The 24,192-nt window shown below is 38.4% G+C and overlaps 1 long non-coding RNA gene across 1 annotated transcript; it reads right to left on the bottom strand.

Moving 5' to 3' along the window:
• Positions 1 to 1,101: 1,101 nt before the first annotated feature.
• LOC116597136 lies at positions 1,102 to 8,757 on the bottom strand. The gene is made up of 5 exons (XR_004288462.1): positions 8,686 to 8,757; positions 5,818 to 5,907; positions 2,734 to 2,953; positions 1,500 to 1,695; positions 1,102 to 1,190 (listed from the first exon to the last, which is right to left on the bottom strand). It is a non-coding gene; the product is annotated as an uncharacterized LOC116597136 (long non-coding RNA).
• Between the last annotated feature and the right edge of the window lie 15,435 nt (positions 8,758 to 24,192).

The raw sequence follows: 24,192 nt of genomic DNA on the forward strand, positions 1-24,192 counted from the left end.
GGCTGAAAAGGAAAACAAAGGCAATTCTGGGGATGATATAAATATCCCACAACTTGATTGTGGTGATGGTGGATCCACAGATGTACGCATCTCTCAAATCTCGTCTAAGTGTACACTTACAATAGGCGCGTCTCATTGTACGTAAATGATACCTCAAGAAAGTCAAATTTTGAAAAAGTAATTTCTTTTAGTAACCAAGGAACTATGATGATAATTGAAGTTTCCCGACTGTGAGGATATACTTAGGTCTGACCTAAGTATGACAAATCAACACCTTACGTTGAGGAAGGCATATAACTACCTGCCTTCCTTTATTCATAAACTGAAATAATTGTCCATAATCCCCTTAGTCAAATAATTACCTTTTCTCTTTCTTTTTTAGATTCTCTGAATTGACCACTACATTTTGAACAAATAAGCTAAAGAATAGAATAATATATACTTAGAATGTTTGGGTTACCAGAGAGCAAAAATCATTATTTATAACATTCGCCAAGTAAATGGAACAAAGCATTTCAAAATTACTTCTTTTATATTTCAAACATATTCTGTTGTGTTGACTGGCCCTTTAAACATAAACCAAGAACATGGGGAGTTCCAAGGGTGTCACCTAGGTCTTCAGTTCTGTTACTGAACTGTTAGGTAAAATTGCCTACATTTTTTATTTCAGAGCTCATGAAACTGTACAAGATCTATTTGCAATTTTGTGTGGATCAAATATATAAGCCCAGCGAGGAAAGTTTCTATTTAAGTCATAAGGAATTCTTTGAAAAATAATTATCAAAAATAACATATAGCATTTTGATACTATGAATAAAAAGGACAACCCAACAATAAAAATATACTCCTCCATTCTACAGATTAACCTCAAAGGATAAAATATTGTTACTAACCTGTGAAAATAAATCTAATTCTTGCCGTGGACATAGCCTAAGTAGAATGCTGTATTTGATGGACTTGTCTCCTAGGGTTTGAGATTTTAACACTAAGAAAATATTCTTGCTTTCTTATATTTTCATGACAAAATAGCATTCTTATTAAAAGGGTTAGATAAGAGAAAAGGGAGAGAGAAGCAGGGAGAAGGGAGAAAAATCTCACCTAGAATGTCAGATTTCAGGAAGATGTCCTAATGGCCCGAGTTTGTATATTTTTCTGCGGAGGTGTGACTTCCGCAGTGTGGCTGCAGTTAGCTGTGGAATAATTACACAAATTGCACTGAGTCATTTTGCTCAGGTAAATTTGTCCCTTAAAACTAGGAAGTGTTGCCAACTTAACCAGAAATGTGTGATTTTAAAGAGTTTTGAGAAAATAATTTTCTCTTCTTCAATTTGTACCATGGGATCCATGAACAAAGCCAACTCTTCTGTCCATGAGAAGAATGTTATCTCTGTGCATTCTGATTTTCTGGTTTTGATTTCTACATAATCATGAAATTCGGGACTTGTATTCCCTCAAAGCTTTTCCACTGCGATAGCATGATTTACTAGAAAGTTACTTACCATATAACACAGCTTCAAAGACCAAATCCCCTTTATTTGCTCCTTAGAATTTTTCATTACGGCAATATGAATTAATGCCAGTCGTGACACCAGGAGATATCAAACTGAATCTTCCACAGAAGTCAAGTTAACAGGAAGCTCACAGGGGGTGACAGAAACGGTGATATGCTCTTCAGTGGCTAATGGACTCTGCTCTCTGTTTATGGGGGGAAAAAAAAAGGTAGCAGAATTGAACAAGCCCCCAGGGCATAAAACAAACTGCAAAAATAAATACAAGGAGAGTGATTCACAATTTAAAAATACATAATCAATAAGGATGGGTGAATATTGCAGCATTTTGAGATAGAACTGCATTTTCAACTATTTTTAAAATGTTTCCCATTTGGCAGAACCCCAAATGGGCTTTGCCAAGCACTTTTTCTTCTTAATTTTTAAGTGCGTATGTATTTCAAGGAAAATTTAATCCATATGTTCCTCTCTCATTTACACAATTTATCAAAATGTTGCTTTGAATGAGCCATTTAATGTCTAAGAAAACTGAAATACTTCTCCCCCCATAGTAGTTTTTAGCTTTTTTTCCTCGTGAATTAAATATGTGTTTGGTACTACATAGGAAGCTAATTGAAAAATATTCCATTCTGTTTTAATATTCAGAATCAAATAAAGTCCGATAAAATTAAAAATAACAGAAGATACATTCCCCTATACTACTATATTTTCAAGTTTCTAAAAGACTTCTTTCATTCACATGGTTCCTATAAATCAGAGAATGCTAGAAGGAAAAGATACCTCAGAAATGTTAAAGTTTTTTTCTCTCACTTTAAAAACTAGGAAACTGAGTCCCAGAGAAATGAAAGAATCTGCCAAAATCACAAAACTAATTAGTGGCAGAGCCAAGACATATATATTCCCATTACAGTGACTTCTTTGGTTTTTCTGATTTTAATTAGGATTTTATCTATATCTAAACACATAGAAGTATCAGTATAATACTAGATCATAAAAAGGCAGTGGAGCTCACTTCTGCATGGAATGTATCTGCCTGCTTCCAAAAGATCAACACTGGACAACAGACAGGCTGGACATAAGTTCAACATCTGCTGTTGCCATTGGGAATTTCAATGGCTCAAGGTACCATGGGATCCTAATTGCATCTACCCATTACCATCTCCACAAGGGCAGGTGATAAATCCATGAAAGAAAAATTAAGTCCCAGTATACTCTCAACCCTTACCAGTAAGATGCTCCAGAAAAACAAGCTGATTAGGCTTTAAGTTTAAGGACATTTCTTCCTCCCCTCTTTGTCCCCCCTCCTCTTCTCCTTCTTCCACTAAAGGGGATCATTGTGTGCGACCCCAAAATCTGGTGATGGGCATTCCATGATGTCTGGGGGGGGGGTTCAGTGAAGACATGAGTCCATGGGATAGGACCGAGGTACACCTTTGGTTCGTCCTCTATTACCAGTGTTTTCAGGCAAGAAAAAAAAAAAGGCACAGATGAGTAACAAACTGCTATTCCCAGGGAAAGAAAAGAAAAGAACAAAAGACCACTGGGGCTTCCATTGGTTATGTTAGCAGGCAGTCATAAACTACAGACCACAAATCACAATCAAAAGAACTTTGTAAAATTCTGTAACCTTGTAACTTACCAGTGTTTATATTGTGTTACTCTCTGTTTTGTAGCAGCAATTCCCAGCAAAATCTTCTTTTTTAAAAAATATGATGGGAGGGGGCATATAACATGTGTATGTCTTTTGGGACAAAGGAGAGAATTGGAGGACCTTTTTCTGGAGGGAGAAACCAAAATCATACAACGCAGAGCATCTCAACCACTTACTAACTGTTTAACCTTGAGTCTGTTACTTAACAACCTCTCTCTGTCTCAGTTTCCTATGTATAAAATGGAAATAATAAGAGGACCTACTTCATAAAGATTAGTGAAATGATACATGTAAAGTACTTAGGACAGTGTTTGCATATAATAAGACTTCAGTAAAAAGAACTGGTTGCACTATCATTTTTTTTTTTACACTAAAATAGGAAAATAGGCTGAATTCCCAGGACTCGTGGCGAACAGAAAAAGAAAATACAGGGAGATCATTTAGGACCGATAAAGAGCCCTGAGTCTTAGCAACTGTAAAGCTATTATAAGTTTACTGAACTGGGATTCTAAACCAACTACGTACTCAAATGCCAAACAAGGACTCAACTAGTGCTACTGCAACGAGAGCCTGTATCATTAGTCCCTGTGGCATTTGTGACGTTGCAACCCTACCTTCTTCTAGCTTGATCTCCAGCTATTAAAAAAATAGTGTATTCAAAGACTGGACAGTCATTTGTACCCAACGCAAAACACTCAGGAGTCTTCTTAGAATTCCTGGTTTTGGCAATGATGACCTTAGACATGATAGCTTTGGGGCGGGAGTGAGATGATTTCTGAGCTTTTTCCTTGGTGAAGTTTTCTCTCTTTTGATTGTAATTTGATTAGTTTTACCAGATGATACATGGATTGGAGAGCACCGTGGCTTGAGAAGTGGGAGGTCCTCGATGGCAGCCTTGGCCTTAGGTACCAATCTGAAGACAACTTTCTTTTTCTAGGGGGTTCTTGGTTATGTAAAGATGAGGTGAGATTTGATGGTCATAAATGTATCTACCACTCTAATATGTTGTAGACCTATAATAGTATACTTAGAAAACAGTACGATTAGTTTTCCTGGCCCTCATTCCTTTATCACCAGAACAGATTTATATACCACCTTTCTTTGAAAGTTCCATGCATTTTATACACAACTGAGAAAAGAGAGAGGAATGTGGTGAATACAATATACTTTTGTACTAGATCTGAATTTCAATCCAAAGTCTCCCACTTTATCAATGGCTCAGTATTGAGCAAATTAGTTAATTTCTCTAAGTCTAAATTTGCTCAGTCATTAAATATGGTTCATGTTACCTCTTTCATAGGGTTGTTCAATAATTACTGAGAGAACATAACTCATGGGCTTACCTCTTAATAGGTGCTCCAACAGAAGAGAGTGATCACTCTTGGTGTAGGAAAAAAAACAAAACCAAGCCTGGAAGAAGGTCTTGCATCAAAGGGAGTGTCAGACTGCATTATGCACATGAATAAGCTCCCCAAATCTAAGACTGTTGCCATTTTTTGTCATGTGCTAAAATATTATCAGTAGAGACCCTGGAGGAAGAAACGTGACGGTGCTCACTGAATGAATTAATAAAGTTGCTCCCTTCAGCCAGGACTCTTGGGCATTGCTGAATACTTTCACAATGTGTTAGAGTCAGATTATATCATGCAATTGACTACTGTATCCATTGTACCAGACATTTTGAGCTTCATGGACACAAACACATAATGATGAGTAAGTGAAGTGTTTCCTATTTTGATGATTTTTTAAAAATTAAGTTTGTCCCTGATAGGTCTGAAATGTCTAAAACAATTAATTTTTCATAAATGGGAAGAGTTACATGGGAATGCACCCAAAGAGGATAATTTTAAGCCATGCATAGCAATTGTGAACAAGCATCCTCTAATCAAAAGGGCTCTACAGATGGACAGTTCCTTCTTGATATAAGGAGACATTAATGATACAACCTATTTTCAAGCTTGACCCAGGGGCATCTTGAAAGGAAGGATACCCATGAACTTCAGTAGGGGGGGTCTGGTTGCTGAGATCGGGCAGGACCACGGCATTTGAGCTCTCCGTTGACCCAGGAGGTCTGGAGCCAAGAGACTAAGGATTACTCTGTCCTCTCTGCAACCTCCCTTGGGTTATTATTTTTGTTGCCTGGGTCAGTTTCCTATGATGATTATCAATAAAAGCTCTAAGGTCGTTAAAAAAAATAATGTGTATTCTGGAATAGTGGTGGATAACTGTTCCACACTCTGCAGCCAGACTTGAATGTGGGGAGGAAAATCACAAAGGATGGAGGAAGCAGGCTGGGTCCCAGAGGCCTCCGTGAGGAGGAACGGAGAGGAGCAGGACCAGAGAAGGGATTCTGAGAATCCAGATACAGTATGATCAACCAGGGAAACTGCTTTCTCTTAGTTTCTAGCAAAAAGATTTGGGGGGTTATTTCCTCCAGATTTGCAATCTATTTAATATATCTGTACTCTAGTACAGAATAATTCTTTCTTACAACTTTTTTACAGTGCCTTCTCAAAGGGTTTATTTTCTGGGTTTGGGAAATGCTGAGAAGTCCAGCTCACTAGGAAATAAATTCAACCTGATTACTTAGCCAAACTTCCTGAATGGCCAAAATATAAATTTATCTCCAACTCAAAAATGAGCCGAGCATTGTCTTACCAAATATCATCATTTCCTGCCTTTGAGAAGAGACTAGAAGACTTGTGCTGAACCATTTAGAACATTTGAAGGTATGTCTCCAGCTGAAATCTGAAAATCAAAGTGAAAGAGAAGAAAAATGAATATATAAAAACAAAATTTGTGAGCTTTGGGAAACAACTGGTTTTGGGAAAAAGCTAATTTTCAAAGGTCTCCATCTGCCCCATGGCCACTCCCTTCTCTTCTAGGGCCTTTCCGCCTCTCTTCATTTCAATTTTGAGTTAGAAATACTGGAACTGATCACTTTTCAGTCTCAATAAGTCCTTGCTAATTATTTTAACATTTCAGGTTCAGGAAACCCAAACCCAGTGTTTGTTAAATGCTCTTTGCCTTGATTTGTATGCCCTCTTATATTTCAAGGGAAGTTGGGTCCATGTGTTTCTGATTCATTTTTACTTAACTCATCAAGACATTGTTTCATGAAGGCCATTTGATGTCCACAGATTCTGCTGAACCTTTTGTTCATTAAGCCATATAGCCAGCAATATGTAGTTTATAACAAAAGAACAGGATTAGAAGAGCCAGGAACCAACTATCCTATCTCTGTCTCTCATGTGCTTTCATACCATGATGAATCACTTTTCTAGATATCTTTGTTATCTGGGGAGAAACAACAATGTTTTATGAAAGCTCTAGAGAATTTTAATGATAAAATATAATTTTAGAAAGTCTTTGTTGTATGAGTATGTCTTGTTATAAACTAATACCAAGTTGAAAGAATGAGTTTTTGCCTGGTCTTGAGGCTGTTTTACTAGTTTTCCTGGCCAAGTACCACAACTTGAATTTAAAATTTCCAGCGGTGATTACACAAAACATAATGTCTCACCTGAAAGCACAATTCTTATATAGCTTTATATACTGGGAAAGTTCTATATTTCCTACTTGTTTCCTTTTTGAGCTAACAATCACCAATCTGTTTAACAATTTGGAAAAAATTAAGAGGTAGATATTTGCCATAGAAAGACATTCCTATTTTTGACTCAAAGACAGAAATTCTCCTAATTGTTTTATCTTGGAGTATTGAATACTGAAGCCAAAGTTCATCTAAATGGAATGGCAACAAATTTACAGATATCAACAATAAAATAATTTATTGTTATGCGTTCATTCCAGTCTTCCACTGGGTTCATTATACTACAGTTAACTTGCTGGTCTCTGGGTTCTCAGGCGGCACTCCAATAGTTCACCAGCCTCCAGAGCACAAAACAGGATTCAAGAATCAGATTTGAGTGGGGTCAAAGCAGAAGTCAAGGGAGTACTCAATCAAAATAACAAGGAAGTTGCAGGAAACATGTTCAGGTAAACTAATAGGATTTGCCTCTTTGGCTTTTTGCTTCAGGAAGGCATCTAGAAAAGAAGAGAGTGATCACAGCATTGATGAAGATGTTAGAAAATTACACTTTTTATCCCACATGCTTGTTTCTCAAGCTCAGAAACTTTGTATCTATCTATCTTTCTATCCATTTTTTTTTCCTCTGGATCACTTGATTTCCAAGCAGTGGCCTGGTATTAGGCAAAAGGTCCAGTCAAACATGGCATAATCACCACCCAGAACAGACTGAGACACATAGGCTGGGTCTGGAGACATGTATGTAGACCCCTTTTCTCAAGCTTCCCAGGAAGAGGAGTGGTTGGACTGGCCATGGCCAGATATACCATGTGTATGCTGCAGGAGAGGCATCTAGCTCCTCTCCCGGTCTTTTTGTAGAGTTCTCATGAAAGCATATAAGGGGAGTAAAACAATGTAGGTTTTGTGACTAGCTGAATAGGGGAAATACATACCAGTGCTGAGTATACCAGTTGTCCAGCACCAATATCCCTTGGAGAGCTTGTGCCAGTTGAAACAGGCTATTGAGCCTCCTGCTGAGGTGATAGGTATTAACTAATCCCAGCTGACTCCTGCCAGGCATACTAGAAAGATTCACTGAACAAGCCTCTTCGTCTCTCCCCAATTCTTAAGCTACTGAAACCTATTTGGAGAGTACCTGCTACTTGCCCAGGGATTGAGAATCTTCCACTCTTGAGGAACTCAAGAGAGACACAATAACATCCATATTTGATCCATGGCAGGGGGAGATGGAACAACTAAAGGCTAGCCTTCCAGGAGTTCACAGTCTAGTGAATGATGTCAGAACAAATACTGACCACACAACATGGAAAATGATCTCACAGAGGTGTGAGCTACAGATGACATGATGATACTACAAAAGACGTGGTGATCAACTCTGGTGGCAGGAAGAAAGGTTCTTAGAAGCCTTCCTAAGAAGTATATGCTCATGGGGAGGCAGGCTATAGGTAAGGGTTGAAGGAAGAGCATTCCAGGCAGAGGGAACCACATGTAGACAGGAACACTAATTACAGCCAGGCCAAACGAAGTTTGAAGGAATACCCCCCCCAACACAGTATTATATGTTTTGGAGGAGTCAAATCATAAGAAGTTAAAGTTCAACAGTGTAACAGACCAAAAATTTCATAAATTTCATTAAGGAATGCCAGGTCCATTTCAAAGTCAAGATTCTTTTAGAATCCTCTAGAGTATTGAATTGTTCCTCAAATGTCTTCTGTCCCCTCCTCCTATCTGAGTGGCCTGGTTGATATCCTCTTCCAGTAGGTCATGGAGCTGGGGCAATATTAGCTAAACTGACCTTGCTAATTGGCTTTCTTATCTTTTGGTCTAGGTGTTATTTTTGTCCCACCTAGAGTACCCAACAACCCAAGTACCTAAAAGAAGCACAGAACTCCTCCTGCTCAGGTCAAAGTATATAGCTCCACTAACAAAACTCAAAGTCCTGAAAATAAGAGAATCCTTCTTTTTAAGGTTGACTGTACCTGTTTATAATTCTTCCTGCTTCAGAAGTTGAGAGGTTTCACACTAGGGGAGTCACAGTGTCATCGGCCATGATCTGCATCACTGGAAAGTTGATATACTAAACCCTTTAGAGGCTTATATGTCTTTGCCCTAAAAAAATGACATTCTGTTTGTATCAGGGATGCCGCTGCGCTCCAATCACCTGCTAATGACTTCCACAGTCCCTTGGTAGCCCCTGTCCCTCTCCAACTCCCTTCCTCCTCAGCCAGGCAGTGGATGAAGTGACATTCTCGGTAGCTCAGGGAAGGCTTCAGGGAGTTGTGAATTTTTATATTCATACCTCTCAAGCTGGCACAAGAGTCTTGGCTTTTGCTATTCAATAGGAGAAATGGGAATAAAATTTAGAAGCGCATAAATAGATTTCTTACTTGTAAATCTTAACATGTTTTGAAAAGCGTGATGCATTTAAGTGGGTGAATCTGGCTGATGTTAATTTAGTGAGAGGACGTATTTGTTATCAATTGCTGGATGGCAAATCCCCCCAAAATTTAGCAGCATAAAATAATAATAATAATCACTTACCTCTCGTGCTTCTGTGATTCGAGGACTTGGGAGTGGCTCAGCTGGGTGGTTTGGGGTCTCATGAGGTTACCAGCGAATGGTGTCTGGGCCTGGGGCCATTTTGAAGGCTTTTTCACACACAAGCCTGCTGCCCCAGCTAGGAAGTTTCCAAAGCCAGTGGCTCAAACAAGTGGGCTCCTCGAGGATTTCTCTTTACTTGTTTTCTGTATCATGGCAGCTTTAGGGTATCTGGACACCTCACATGGCAGCTTGGGCTTCCAGGGGCATATCTCCTAAGAGTATAGAGTAGGGAGCATAAGGTGAAGGCCGTGTCACTGCCCCTAGAAATGTCAGAGGACTGTTTCCCCTCATTCTGTTTGGTAGAACTGACTCACTAAGTTTGGCCCATGTTTATGGGAAGGGTAATTAGATTCCACCTTTGTATTACAAAAGTGTCAAAGAATTTGCAGATTTGTTTTAAAACAATCACAAAGGAAGTCAGGAAGAGAGGAGTATCCACTGAAAATGACAAAAATTGAAAAACATAAAGCTAATTATCATAATATCCACTGACATTTCTTTGAAATTTGTCATGAATCAAATTCAGACTTTTAAAAATGTCTTAGTATCCCATTTACCTTTTACCTAGTTTCTAGTTTCTTGTTATGTAATTCTATTTTTTCTTAATGACATTAGTTTTCTTTTTGATTCAGTTGATTAGATTTTTGTTTTGCACCTACTGTATGCTAACCATGTGCTGATTCAGATACACATGCAAATTTGTACAGTCCATGCTTTCAAGGAGTTCACAGTCAAAATTACAATTCCGTGTGACAACTGCAACATCGGAAGCATAAACAAGGCATAGTGATGAAATAGATGTGGGAAAGAAAAATCACCTGATAAAATCGTACCACGTATTTTCATTCTACATCACAGCTTTGCAAAATGAGACCTTCGATTGCACCTGTTGTAAATGGGCCATAAGCCCTGTTGTTGTGAATGGGCCATAAACCCTGTTGTTAATATTAATTCAAGTAGTCCTGAAGGTCGTCTTTAATGCTAAAGCCAGACAAAGATTTTCTGAGGTTAAAACACAAAGGCTTAAGCACAGGATTCTCATCTAGGTATAAATTCTGAGATATCACTTGATCAAGATCTGTATCCAAGCAGATCTCAGCCCAGCCCAAATCTATAGAAATCTATCCTACTGTTTTCAGGATAGTGCTACTAGGAATAGCTCTTGCATCTATATGGTCAAAGATAATGTGCTCCACAGCAGGAGGCCCTGATGTACCAGGCCCTAAGAGGAAGCCCAGGCAGAAAAAGGAGGGCGCAGCACAGCACCTTGAGAAGGCTCTACTCAGAGACTGGAAGAAGGAAAAAGTTCACCGAGGAGACAAGACACCCGCAATCGGAATTCGGAAAGGAGAGAGGAAAAGAACCAAGACAGTCCAACGTCAGTGAAAGCCCAAGAGGGGAGACTTTTCATAAGGAGAGGGGCAACAACCCTGTGAATGAACCATGTAGGTGAACACGGATAAAGGCTAAGATCAGTGCTTCTCAAATCACAAAGCAGTTCAAGGACGTCACTGGTGACCTTCACATCATAGCTTCAATCGAGTGCCAGAAAGAAAAACTGCTGAAATTGCCCCAGATCACTCAGCACACAATTACCAGGCAAGGGGCCCTGTAGTTTACTGGGATTGCAGCAAATTCCCCAATGCAATTCAACAACTATGCATTTGGGCATCTACTGTGTTTCCAGCCACTTTTTAAGTGACTCCACACTCCCAATACTCATTGCTTTCCAATGTCATTAAGTCTCATTATCAACTACTATGTCCTCACACCCACACTTCACTTTGTCCTAATGTGATTACGCTTTAAAAACGAAAACAAAAAAACCCCTCATGCTTAAGTTTTTATTTCTCTCTTGCTGCCAGAGAAGAAGTCCAAGGAGCTAATTCAGAGATTCACCATGGTAGGGATGGGTTATAGGAAATGAGAATGTTTAGATAAAAATTTTAGGCAGAATTCAGGAAAAAAGTCATCTGGTTAAAGAATATCAGCCGAGGGGACAGGAGCCAACTTCCCAGAAGAGCCCTTAATTGCATTGAAGTTTATCAGAAAATGGCTTAAGCACTTATCAGGAATGCTAATTTCTTTCCAGAAGAATATTGGTTGTGAACTGTCTCACACACAAAATATTTTATTCCAGACCAAGGGTGGGATAAGTTTCTCTCCCATCTGTTTACACTTCCCTATGAACACGTCACGATTTCTCCGCATCAGAACACACTTGGTACCCACGCGAGCAACCCCCCTCTCTGGTCCCTGTCACTTCTTGCTGCTTCTGACCGAATCAAATATTCTCTTCTCTGTATCATGGACTATTTTAAACTAGAGGGTTTCTTTTTTTTTTTTTTTTCTGTTCTAAACTACAGTTCTTTTATTACCATTCTTAATTTTCATTGTTGTTGACTATATTTATATTTCTTATTTTAATTATACAAGAAATTTTATCTTTTCCCTCTGTATGTACTTATCCATGTTAAGTAAAAGTAGACTAGTAAGTGTCTCATCCATGGTATAGAAGATGTTTTATAATGCAGTCTTCAACATGTTGTACTTGATGGAAATGTATCCTAACCTAATTACTTTATCATTAGTCAGATTAGACTCAGTAGGAACCCTCAGTATGTGCCTTCTTCCTCAGGATATCAGATGGACGCTTCACCTCTAGCCATTGCATCCTTACTCCCGCCAGCAGGAAGGGAGAAGGGGAGAATGGCGTGCTCCTTCTTTGTAAGGACACATTTCAGAAGTTACGCGCAACATCATCAGAATCATTAACGCACCGAACACCAAAGCACATTCAATGACATCCTATTAGTTATGAGTTAGTTACATTACAACACCAATAGTAAGGGAAACTGAGGAATGGGCACAATTTAAATATTATAGGTTCTACTACTTAGGAGGAAAAAAGAAGAAATGTTGAGGAAGAGCTAAAAGTGTTTCCTTACATAGCCAGCTAATTCTAGTATTTACAAAACCTTATTTGTCAGGATCCTTGTTTTAATTTAACTTGTTTTTCCATGATCCTGGTATATTTATTCCTCTTGGGGTCTCAGTAAATACTAAGAGACTCCATTTTTTAATGTAGCGGAATATCAGTTTCAAGCTCTGGGAGTATATACATATTATATATATAACAAAAAAATGCTGGGAACCACTTTTATGGAAAACATCATGGTTCCCAACTTTTTCTGACCATGAACCACAATCAATAAATATTAAGCCCCACAATATATTTACATTCACCTAATATATTTACAAATGTACTACTATATTATATAAATTATAAAACATGCACAAAAATTATAATTGGAAAGATAAGGTATAACTACAAATAAAAGTTCTAATATTTCCTTCCTTCACACCGATGGACTTTCTGAGGCAAACACCAATCTAACAGATGGTAAGTATCTTGACTTGTGCTCTTCAGCTATCCTGCTCGTCATCATTTCAACTGAGAATTCAACCAAAGCCTAACAGCGGAGGCTAGGACAAAATGCTAACAATATACATTGTTATATTGTTATGTCCCACATGGAAAAGAAATAACAATTGTTGAAACTCCCACATTTTGGGTCTGACAAACAAATTAAGTGTCTCGACAAAATGTCTGCATCGAAAAACCCATTTGGGCTTTTTCACAACATAGTTGACTTTGTTAAAGAGTTCAATGTCTTCTTGTTTATGAAGTTTTAATTTTACTACTATTGAGTTACTCAGATGGAATAAACAAGGAACACTGCTGCTCTGCTCATTGTGGTCATGAATTACAGGGCCCTGGAGAAGCATGTTGAGGTACTTTGGAGTCTCGATTTCAGTGCACTCCATGTATACCCTGTATGCTTCTATACAACATGAATGGAGACTTTAAAGTCTTTCAAATGAGGCTGTAGTTGAATTTGCCGGACCCGTCATGTAGCATTTCCCTGAGGGCAAACTCCAAGACTGACAGCTCTCCCTTTGTGGTACAGAATAAAACTGAGCGATCAGGACGGAGCAGACCCCTGCCACATAGCTACTCACTGATATCAATTACTTAGCCTAATTATCTTGACAAAGTATACTATTCATTTAAATCTTTCATTTTCGGGAACCACAAAAGCAACAGACTACAGGGTAAATGATCACATCATCTTGGGACCGTTAATATCTAATATGTAGACTTTTGATCAAAGTCAAACATGAATCAAATGCCTTTAGAATAAAAAAAATTAAAAAGCAATTTAGAGAAAGTTCAAATATGGCTTTAGAAAGAGAGGTTTTGAAGGAGAACATGGCTTAATACAGATGAGGGCTCTAAAAATGAAATTTTGACACATTATAATAAATAAATGCAGAGATAAAAACGTCCATAAGACCACTCAGAAACTCTCTGATGAGTTTAGATTTTGGAAGAATACATATAAAAATGCAAGGAAAGTCATATAACCAAGGACACAAATTGTGAAATGTATAAGAAGATTGTCAGAATCGTTAATGTGCTGATAAGCCAAAGCTTACAAAAGTGACAGAGGCAATAAAACCTATCATTTCCACTCTGTTTACATCACAGATGTGAACAAGAAGTAAAATGTACAGTGCTGGAGATGACAGTATAATGCTGGTAGATGAGAGAAGCATTTCAATCAAGGAAAATTATCTTCAAAACTTAGGAAGTCCAACATGGGTTAAAAGGGTACATGAATTTTGAGAAAAAATGCTGCTTAAATGAATCCTATACTCCATCTCCAGAGGACTCGCACCCCAGGATTCTAAGTGAACTTCCAGGCATGATTGCGAGGTGACTTAGGGTTATCATTGAATCAAGGAGAGCCTGAGATGTGTCAAGAGACTGGATCAGAACAGATTCACTTCGGCTTCTTCAGAAGGTGGGCCATACAGCGTTTGGGAGCAGAGTCTACAAACTAAATAAGTAGACATGATGTGGTTATTTGAAAAATCCCAGAGACAACTATTAAACAGGTGGGCTGTTGACCTTACAAAACAAAATGCTGATCAGAAGGCTCTGGTGTATATTCAGTGAAAATCCACTCCAAATGGCTTCATTCCCTTTTTAGTAAATAAAGTAAAAGCTGGACAAGTAATGAACACATACTACAAACATGGCACAAAGCAACTCTTATTAGACTCTTTAAATACCAACATGAGAGGCAACCCTTAAGCCACCTTTAGCCACAAAGGACTTTTTCTTTTAGAAAAATTATTTCTTTTCTAAATATATAAGCAATATATACATATATTTATTTTAGATTTTATTTATTTATTTGACAGACAGAGATCACAAGTAGGCAGAGAGGCAGGCAGAGAGAGAGGGGGAAGCAGGCTCCACGCTGAGCAGAGAGCTCCACAAGAGGTCCACAAGAGGCTCGATCCCAGGACCCTGGGATCATGACCTGAGCTGAAGGCAGAGACTTTAACCCACTGAGCCACCTGCGTGCCCCAGCAATATTTTTTAAAGCATGTAGACATGCAGTTCTTTCTTGACTCCAAGAAGAAATTCATTTTGAGATAATGCATCAATATAAAAACAGCTTTTGGGGTTGAGAAAGGAAATATATTAAATGTATAATTCATCCTAATTTATGAAGCACTAAAATATGAAAAACACACCTGAGCATTCAAGAAACACACACACACACACACACACACATTTTTTTTACAATGGAAACCATACATTTTATTCACTTGGCATCTGATTATAATCTTTGACTCCATGTCATTTAAAATTCTATTAAGATAATTTCTAGTGAATTGGTAACACATTATAATTTATTCAGTTATTACTCTATTACTCTGAATTTTTATATAAATAATTCTGCAATTTATTATTCGGAAATATTTATCTTCATTTCTGATTATTTTTAGATTATTTCTGACACATTTCTAGAAGTGAAATTAGTGAGTAAAAAGATGTTTTAAAGATTCCTGATACACAGTACCAAACTAATTCTCCGAAAGCTCGCACCAGTTTACATTATCACCAGCAGTGGTTTGAGAAAAAACCCATTTTCCCACAATTCAAAATGATCTTTACTTTTCAAATTCTTTGTTGATTTGGTAGGCAATAACATCATTTGACCAAGCAAATGATTTAATTTGGTTTGGATTTTATTGACTAGAGTGACACGGAGTGTTTTTCCATACAAATATTATTATTTGTGTTTCTTGTGTGAATTGTCTGTTATTGGCTTTTACTCATTTTTCTAATGGAAATTTATTATTTTCCTTCTCAATTTTTATGTGGCCTTTGTATGTCAAACATAGTAACCGTCTTCTCTTCGATTTGTTGTAATTTTTTATGTTTTTGTAGTAAACATTTGTATCATTTTGTTTTAAATCTTCCTGTTCTCTATTTTAAACTCATCCGAAAGGATATATGCTTTTTCATTGGAAAGCTTACAAAGCTTGCTTCAATTGTTATATCTGGTATTTGACTTTACCCCTAGTATTTTGTTTATTCCTTTTGTTTCCGAGTAATGTCTTGCTGTTTATTTTGTGTGTGACTGTGTTTTGGTCTATGATTGGTGTTTTGATTGCTTTTATCTTCCACAGCGATTTGGAACACGGTCATCTTATTTTTTTAATTTTACTTGTGATTGCTTCTAAGTTTTTCAAATCATATGTGAACTATATTTCACAAAATACCAAATTCAAACAAAACCTCTGATTCTCGTTCTGTGATATCAGGAATTTGGTATGTTTATATTCTCCTTATCCCTTACCTCCGTCACTTTCTGGCCTTTATGATATAATCTGGGATTAGATCTAGAGCATTACTACTAAATTATTAATTTTCCATTTTATAACTTTTAAAATATTTTTATATTTCCTTTCAAAGGAATTACTTTATTTTTGTATTCAATTTTGTATGAATGTAATACTGATTGTTTTTATTTAAATGTACATTTATGTGGTTTCATTGCTCACACTCAGCAGCATTTTATATTAGAACTTTAATATAAAGTTAAAATTTAACAATGGAGATGGAATAGTAAGGAAGGAATGGTCCTTGACTGGCAATAGTTATAATGAAAAAGACCAGGGGAGTTGAGTTGTTATAATCTCAATAGGACCAAACCGTGTAAATGGTGGCTTAAAAAGCAAACACAAATACAACTGCTAATGAGCATAAGTCATAGGACAAAATGGTAGTAACTCCACTTCACTAGTTACAAGCCAGACAGTTTTTTGGCTGCTGCACTCAGGTCAGTTCTGAGCCATATTAACATTTCAATCTATCAGGTGTCCAGAAGGCCAATTAAAAGAGAGAAGGGTCCGGAAATCATGTCATCTAAAGACTGATTGAGAGAACTTGGGGCTTTAAACTGGGAAAAATGGAATTTAGGAGCCGGTAGTACTCATGTATTTAAAGGGCCATGATAGGTTTCAAAGACTCATTGATCCTGGAGGCAGATGTTAAGAGAATGAGTCAAGTTTCAGAGAAGATTTTGACACAATAGGAGGAAATTTCCCAATAGTACGAGCTGTTCAAAATTGGCATTGCGCTGCCTTACACACTAGCATGCTTCCCATGCCGTTACAGAAGGGAGGGCACCTGTTAAAGATGGCATATAACTTTTTTGATAATGGCAAAGAAATGATTGAAGGACGATAAATGGTAAAGTCCTTTCTTGCTACTCAGATGTCCTAGGAAATGTTCTTGGGACAAATCTCTGTGTGTGATCTCCCAGCTCTCGCCTCCCTGCTACACAGCCTTCCCCCTCCCCCACTCCCAATCTTGCTTTCACCTGCTCCTTCTGTGCTTCCCCCCACCCCAAGCAGGAAAGAATTCTACCAGCAGACAACCTTCAGACTTAAAGGGCAACATCAGCTCTTCCCTAGTCTACAGGCCCTCAGGCCACCCTGCAGATTTTGGACTTGCCAGCCTCCATAATTATGACAGCCAATTCTTTAAATATTTTTTCTCTACACACACACACACACACACACACACACACACACACACACCCCTTATTCGTCCTATTTCTGTGGAGAACCTTGGCTAATAGAGGTATGCTATACATTGTGGCTACAAAAAGACACTGCATGGGAAAGATCAGATTCCATGAACCTACAACTCTGGTTCCACTCTGAGATCTGACTTACTTTCTTCTTCTTCTTCTTCTTCTTCTTCTTCTTCTTCTTCTTCTTCTTCTTCTTCTTTTTTTTTTTTTAGGGTTTTTGTTTATGTGACACAGAGAGAGAGAGCGAGAGTGAGAGCATGACCAGGGGAGTTGCAAGCAGAGGGAGAAGTAGGCTCCCTGCAGAGCCAGGAGCCTGATTTTGGGGTGGGGAGAGGACTCAATCCTAGGACCCCGAGATCATGACCTGAGCCAAAGGCAGATGTTTAACAACTGAGCCACCAAGGCACCCCTGAGATTTGACTTTCTAACAGATTCCAGATTCCATATAAAATTATACTACATTATTTACCAGACACAGTGTTTGTATGGACAGGGCTGTAGCTCACCAAAACTTTGAATATATCCTAATCTATTTACAGATAGATTAGGCAAAAATATTCAGGAAAGCACTCTTTAATTGATCAATGATAATCAAGGCATATATATACATTACATATATTGGCCAAAAATGTGACCAAATTCTTGGGCTAAAACAAAACTGGCAGCATAGAATAGATTTCTCAGTGTCCTGTGCAGATCTTTCAGTAAGAGAACACCTACCTAAAATGGACTACTTATCATCAAATGCTACAGTGAGAATTCTTCTATAGAAGTATATTGTAGGTTCTTTTCAGAACACAGAGAAGATAATCTGTCCTCCAGGAATTCAAGACAGATTATTCAATCAATGACATCATTTAGGTGTCCCATTCTGCAACTGTAAGGAAGGGACACATTTTGTTCAAAGACCGAAGACCCTTTCATCTCTCCTCCCACTATACAACTCCATTTAGGTCTGAAGTTTTGCATCCAAAACTACATGAGCTTTTAAGACTTAGATCTGATTCATCACAATCCTTTCCAAGAAGAATTATCTTTCAGTTCCTTCCAAATTAAAACAGCAATAGAATGCCATTCCATAAAAAGCACAATGATATTACATAAATTGGGAATAATGCATTAAAATAGAGTTTGTATTTGGAGAAGTTACTAAAATAAGGAGCAGAGCAGAACAAATGACTGTGACAAGTCATAATGCAAATGAAAGGCCTTGGCTTATGCTTATTCAAGCTAGAAGGATGATAAATGGTAGAGTCCTTTCTTGCTACTCAAATATTCATATTTCCAATTAAGTTGAAGTTCAAATCCAGTGTATCACTCAGAGGTATATTAAATTTAAATTTGCTATAGCTTTAATAGGCTTGTTTGAACACCCCCAGTGACAATCCCATGTGACTGAGACTTCCATATAAGTAGGAAGTTGGCTAAGCACCCTGAAAGATCCTACTGGAATCTCATACTCGGGCTTTCTCCTGAGAGTCTGTTATTGGCGGGTGGAAGGATGCAGTGGCCCATTCACATGCTTGACAGTGTTTCCCTTCAATCCCGAATGCATTTCTGTATGCACAGACCCTTTGGGTAAAACCTAACTAAGGCATTAAGACTTCCAATTTCCTACGGAAATCATAATCCTCTGTCTTTTGTCTTAGAGCTCACACTGTCTACAGCAGTTTGCCCTGGGATATATGGCAGCCAGCAAAGTCATATGTCTGAAAAGCAAGAGGACTGAGAAGTGTTCAGTTTGTGCATCTGATGAGTGGGTATCTGTTTTCCCTTGTAGGTGTCCGGAGGGCAAAATCTGTGTCTGCTTTAATTGTTAGTATAATCCATAGTCTAGAGGCAGTGGCCTATGGACTCTTCACAAACATAATCAGGTAAAGGGATGATGGGTAACTGTTGCTGATGTTGTTATCAGTTGCCAAAGAATGAGATGACATTTATACTTTCAGTAATTAATCACCTGTGCCAAACTCTTCTCAGATGGACCCAAACATTGCCACATTAGGCTGGATTCACATGATAGCAGTGATTACTTAATAATTCTACTGTGGGCAGAGGCCAGCTTGCAAAGGAAGCAACTTTCACAACTCATTAGACAAACCTTTGGCTGGCAGAGGGCAAGATCATCATCACTCAGTTGAGAATGAGGTGGGAGGGTGTGCAGTAATTTTTGCTGAAGACAGATGGCGCTATGAACTGCCCTGCCTTCCAGAGCTATGACGCCGTAAGTCCCACATCTTTTGAATAAAGCAGTTATCTTGCTAACCACCTCCAGTATGTAACCTTAAATAAGAGCTACACAAACATGTACCACACAGGTGACATTTTTTACTGAATTCTGTGCAACTTCATAGAAAGACTCTGAACGTATGGATGGGATAATGCATATACTGCCACAGACTTCGGGGACACCCAGCAGGCCACAGCCCTACCCTCCTCTTCTCAGTTAATACTGGCAATTTCCAAATTCTCTGGACTAATTAACCACAATGTTGAATAAGAACACTTTTATTGAGTCTCAGATTAGGTGTCAATTTAGCTGACAGGGGAAGGAGGGCTTAAGGGAAGGGCAGATTTCGGAGAATATCAGTCACTTAATAATGTTTAAGGAATATTTCACTCATAAGCATGGAGATACACATAATTTCTTTCTAAAAATTATTAATCTGGTAAAGAACAACTTTTGAGAAAATGCATATACTTTCTAAAAATGTGGCAATAAGACAGGTGGCATATCTAGGAATAGCTTTAAACTCTAAGCGTTGGTTATACTTAAGCTTCTCCACAAACAGACAAACGTTTCTGTGGTTTTCTTTTTTCCACTGAGTCTGTAATCTTTTATGATGATCACTTCATTAAAATTTACCACATGCTGACTTGTATTTCCTCAGTGGAGTTGGTGCTTCCTCCATGTTGATACTGCTTTCCCTTTCTCTAGACTGATCTTGATTTGACTAAAATAATGTGCAGTTGAAATAATGTGCAGTCAAAATAATAACCTAAAAATGGAAAACCTTTTATTCCAAAAGGTGATATAATCAGCTTCAGTAATCTATAATGGAAACACTAATACAAAAGAGAAACACTAACCTAGAGGCCTATAAGCACAGGAAATATTCAGCCAACAGTGACCATCACTTTTGTGCCTTGGGCAAGAATATGGCTCAGGTGACAGGATTTCGAAAAAGAGCCTTAAACTGAATAATAAGATCTTTGTCCCTGATAATGTGCTACCTCAAGAACCCCCTAGGACACCCTCCTCCCCAATGCACAGGTACATCAGCTTTCTATCTTTATTTCAGGCCACCTATCCTTTCTATTTTATATTCATTTGATTGCACAGATTTTTCTGAGCCTAAAGTCTCCCAGAATTTACAGGCAGCTCCATTCTTATTGTGTGGCTGATCAGGGTTTGAGTCTTCCTACAACTCCAATGAGCTTGTGCATGCATATATAAGGGAGAAAATTAAAGCAAATCCAGTTAGGTTCCAAACAATTTCTATAATTCAGTCAGTAAGTGTTTGTAAAATACTATATTCCTAATCCAATGCTGCAGGAATACTGAATCCAATTTCTGTACCCAAGAGCTTTTAATATTAGCCAGGTGCAGAATGCAACCTCACAAACACAAAAGTGACAATAAAACAACCTGTATTAAAAACAGTGTAGTAGAGGTTCAGAGAAAGAATGGCTAGTCCATGAAAGACAAACCAAGCAATCGAAGGCTCTCCTTGACCTGGTGCATTCACAGCAAGCCCTAGGCTCCTGTTTACTTTATATGTGAGAAAGAGCTGACTGAAGTCTTAGTTTGCAACATGAATAGCTATGAAACATAAATTTTACATTTTACTTAGTAGACCATTGGGAAAATTTCAGTTAAAAACTGAAAACTAGGGGCACCTGGGTGGCTCAGTGGGTTAAGCCTCTGCCTTCGGCTCAGGTCATGATCTCAGGGTCCTGGGATCGAGCCCCACATTGGGCTCTCTGCTCGGCAGGGGGTCTGCTTCCTCCTCTCTGCCTCCTCTCTGCCTGTGTCTCTGCCTACTTGTGATCTCTGTCTGTCAAGTAAATAAATAAAATCGTTAAAAAAAAAAACACAAAAAACTGAAAACTAATGTAGGGCATGCCAGAATGGCTGGGGAAGTATCCCAAACTCACTGCGAACCCCAGAAGGAAGCCAGTGGGCTATCACCACCATTCATCATGAGAGTGGACAGAGATACGATTACGTTGGTAAAAACAAACTGGTTTTCTAGAAGGAAACCTCTGGTAGTCAAATTTAGTTTTCTTTCTCATGAACTATGAATAAAATGATACTCATATCACCACATGGTTCAAATCATTTCCTGGAGTGCCAATGAGCTTGGAAACCCAGTGATCCCAATTTTAAAGTAATTCTTGGGGGTAATGGGCAAAAGGAATTGGCACAGCACAGTGAATCACTCATCACTTAAGCTCCCTTACCTCCCACCTCTAAAAAACAAAAAAAGAAGGAAAGAAAGAAAGAAAATTTCTTTATATTTTAGGTAGAAAAATTCTATTACTTTAGCCTGAGATTGAGTTTCATCACTGCATAGGTTCAGCTGACACACTCCAAATGAAAGAATAAGACAGACATTTGATAAGCAGTCTACCATGCATTGAGTTCATGGCAGCTGATTAGAAGAATATATTCTGAAATAATTGACACTTCTTTGACAATACTCATCTATTACCTGCCAAGCTGCAAGGTAAGCTTTTGATATACCCAAATGAGGTAACACTGGAATAAAACTAACTCTAAGTTAAAACCTGAGTCACACTATTCCAAATAGATCCCAGATGACTATGAGAAATTTATTTGACTGGAGAATAATAATTAGATAAGTAATACACGTTATTACATAGATGACAAACTTCAATGCGCTATACCATGTAAGTGCTCTTATCCTATTAAAATAAGAAATAACCTTGAACCCAAGAACTCAAATGGAATACAAATTTGGAATTATAAATTTGGAGGGCAATAGAAGGCAAAAGTTTGGAAAGTACTGTTAAAGATATGACTTACTTCCTATCAAGTCAGTGGGTTTACCTCTGAGTTTCAGACCCATGCATTAGACGAAATGTGTTATAATTGGTTCACTTTGGGTTAAATGGCTGATATTTTCAACATATGAAACCTGTTATTTTCTAGCTGAGGTTTATCCAGCTTTCCTATAGCTCCACAAACTTTCCATTTTAAATTACAGAACTTCCATGCTAATTATAAACTTTTATCTTTAAAAGTGCTGCTGCCTTTTAATCATTTGCTGCAGTTGAACCTTATAGAAGATGGTACTGTTCTTCGTTTTGACCTAGAAAGATTTTACTTGTCTAGCAGAAGCTCGGCATCTTATTAATATTCTAGGAAATCTTGGTCAAAGGCAGAATTTAATGCAAAGCAAAATGCCTAAACACAAGAAGGTAGACTTACGACATACAAGAGTTTGTCTATGTTAGCAAAGGAAATAAAAGTTCTTATTTTTTTAACCTGTGGAATATATCAAGTGCTGTTTCTCCCTATATCAAAATTGGTCACAGCTGGGTTGGCTCAGGTAATGACTAAAGCTGTAGTCAGCTTGTGGTGAGCCCGCTGGCATGGCTCTCTTCCCTGTGGTCTCCAGCTGTGCTCTACGCTAGAAAATCTGTGACCCTGGAGGTGGAGGGTAGAGTGGTAAGTGCAGACCCATCTCCAGAGGGGCCCAGACTGCTAAATAAATATGGCCCAGGGATCGTTGTTCAGTGCACTCAACCTTATGTGATAAAGAGAAAAGGAGTGGACGGCCTTGGAAGATTGCATTTGTGCTGGTCTTTAAATACCAGCCAGTGCAAAGAGCAGTGACAATAATGACCATGACTTATTTTTTGCTGCTCAGGACCAGGCATTGTGCCATGTACTATCTCCCTCTGCATGGTTTGTTTTTGCCTACATTTTACAGAGGCTCAAAGAGTTCATATAATTTATGCGGTAATAGGGATGGACCTACGGTTTGGAGCAGGTATGTCTCATCCCAAAGCACATGCATACAATCCAGAGGCTTTCAAAACCTGTTCTGTAGACCAAGAAGAACAGAGTCACCTAAGAAGTTTCTGATAAGCACATTACCGGGCCGTAAAGAGCCAAAGAATTTGATTCTGGGAATCTAGGGGCAGCCTGGGAGTTTGGTGTCTCTTTCTCTCTCTCTCTCTCTCTTTTTTAAACTGTTCTCTAAGGGATCCTGACCCTGATCCACACTAAAAACCACTGCTCTAACCAGTGCCTCCCAATCGTGTTCACACCAAGTCACATTAATAACAATGCTACCTGTATGGATTATACGGAGTAGTGGACGACACTGGTCTCGGACAGAAGTGATGGGTGTGGATGTAGCCAGAGCTGATCCTACGCAGGCCTGAGAGGCCAAAATTCCAGAATACAGGTGAGCCAGTCCCAGAATGCTGGTGGCTTGGTGGTGCCTCAGTTAGGATTCCCTAATCTAAAACCCAAAGCCAAGCTGTGAGATTCTTACACTGCTCAGTGGTTTGATACCACACTCAGAGAAACACTTGTACGAAAAACCAAAAGAACCAAACTCCTGAAATGGTTTCACAGTTTCCAAGTCTCAGACCTACTCCCGAGGAAAGCTGTTGTACTGAGAGGTCTATTACTCATTGGTCCCAGTTTTGATTGAGAAATGAATTACCTTTTGGACAAAACGTAAGGAACTCAGGCTTAGAAGTGGGAAATTGGAGAAGAGAAGGGGAAGAATTTTTCTTCACTTGTTCCAGGAAGGTGATTTTTCTCATTTGATAATAAAAATAATTAGCCCATAAGCTAGCAAATACTCACTAGATGAATGGGATTATTTAACTTCTCTCTAATGTTTAGGCAGGATGGCTCAAGGGTCTACCTGAAAGCAC

The sequence above is a fragment of the Mustela erminea genome, chromosome 8 (genome assembly GCF_009829155.1).
Source record: "Mustela erminea isolate mMusErm1 chromosome 8, mMusErm1.Pri, whole genome shotgun sequence".
NCBI classification, from domain to species: Eukaryota; Metazoa; Chordata; class Mammalia; order Carnivora; family Mustelidae; genus Mustela; species Mustela erminea.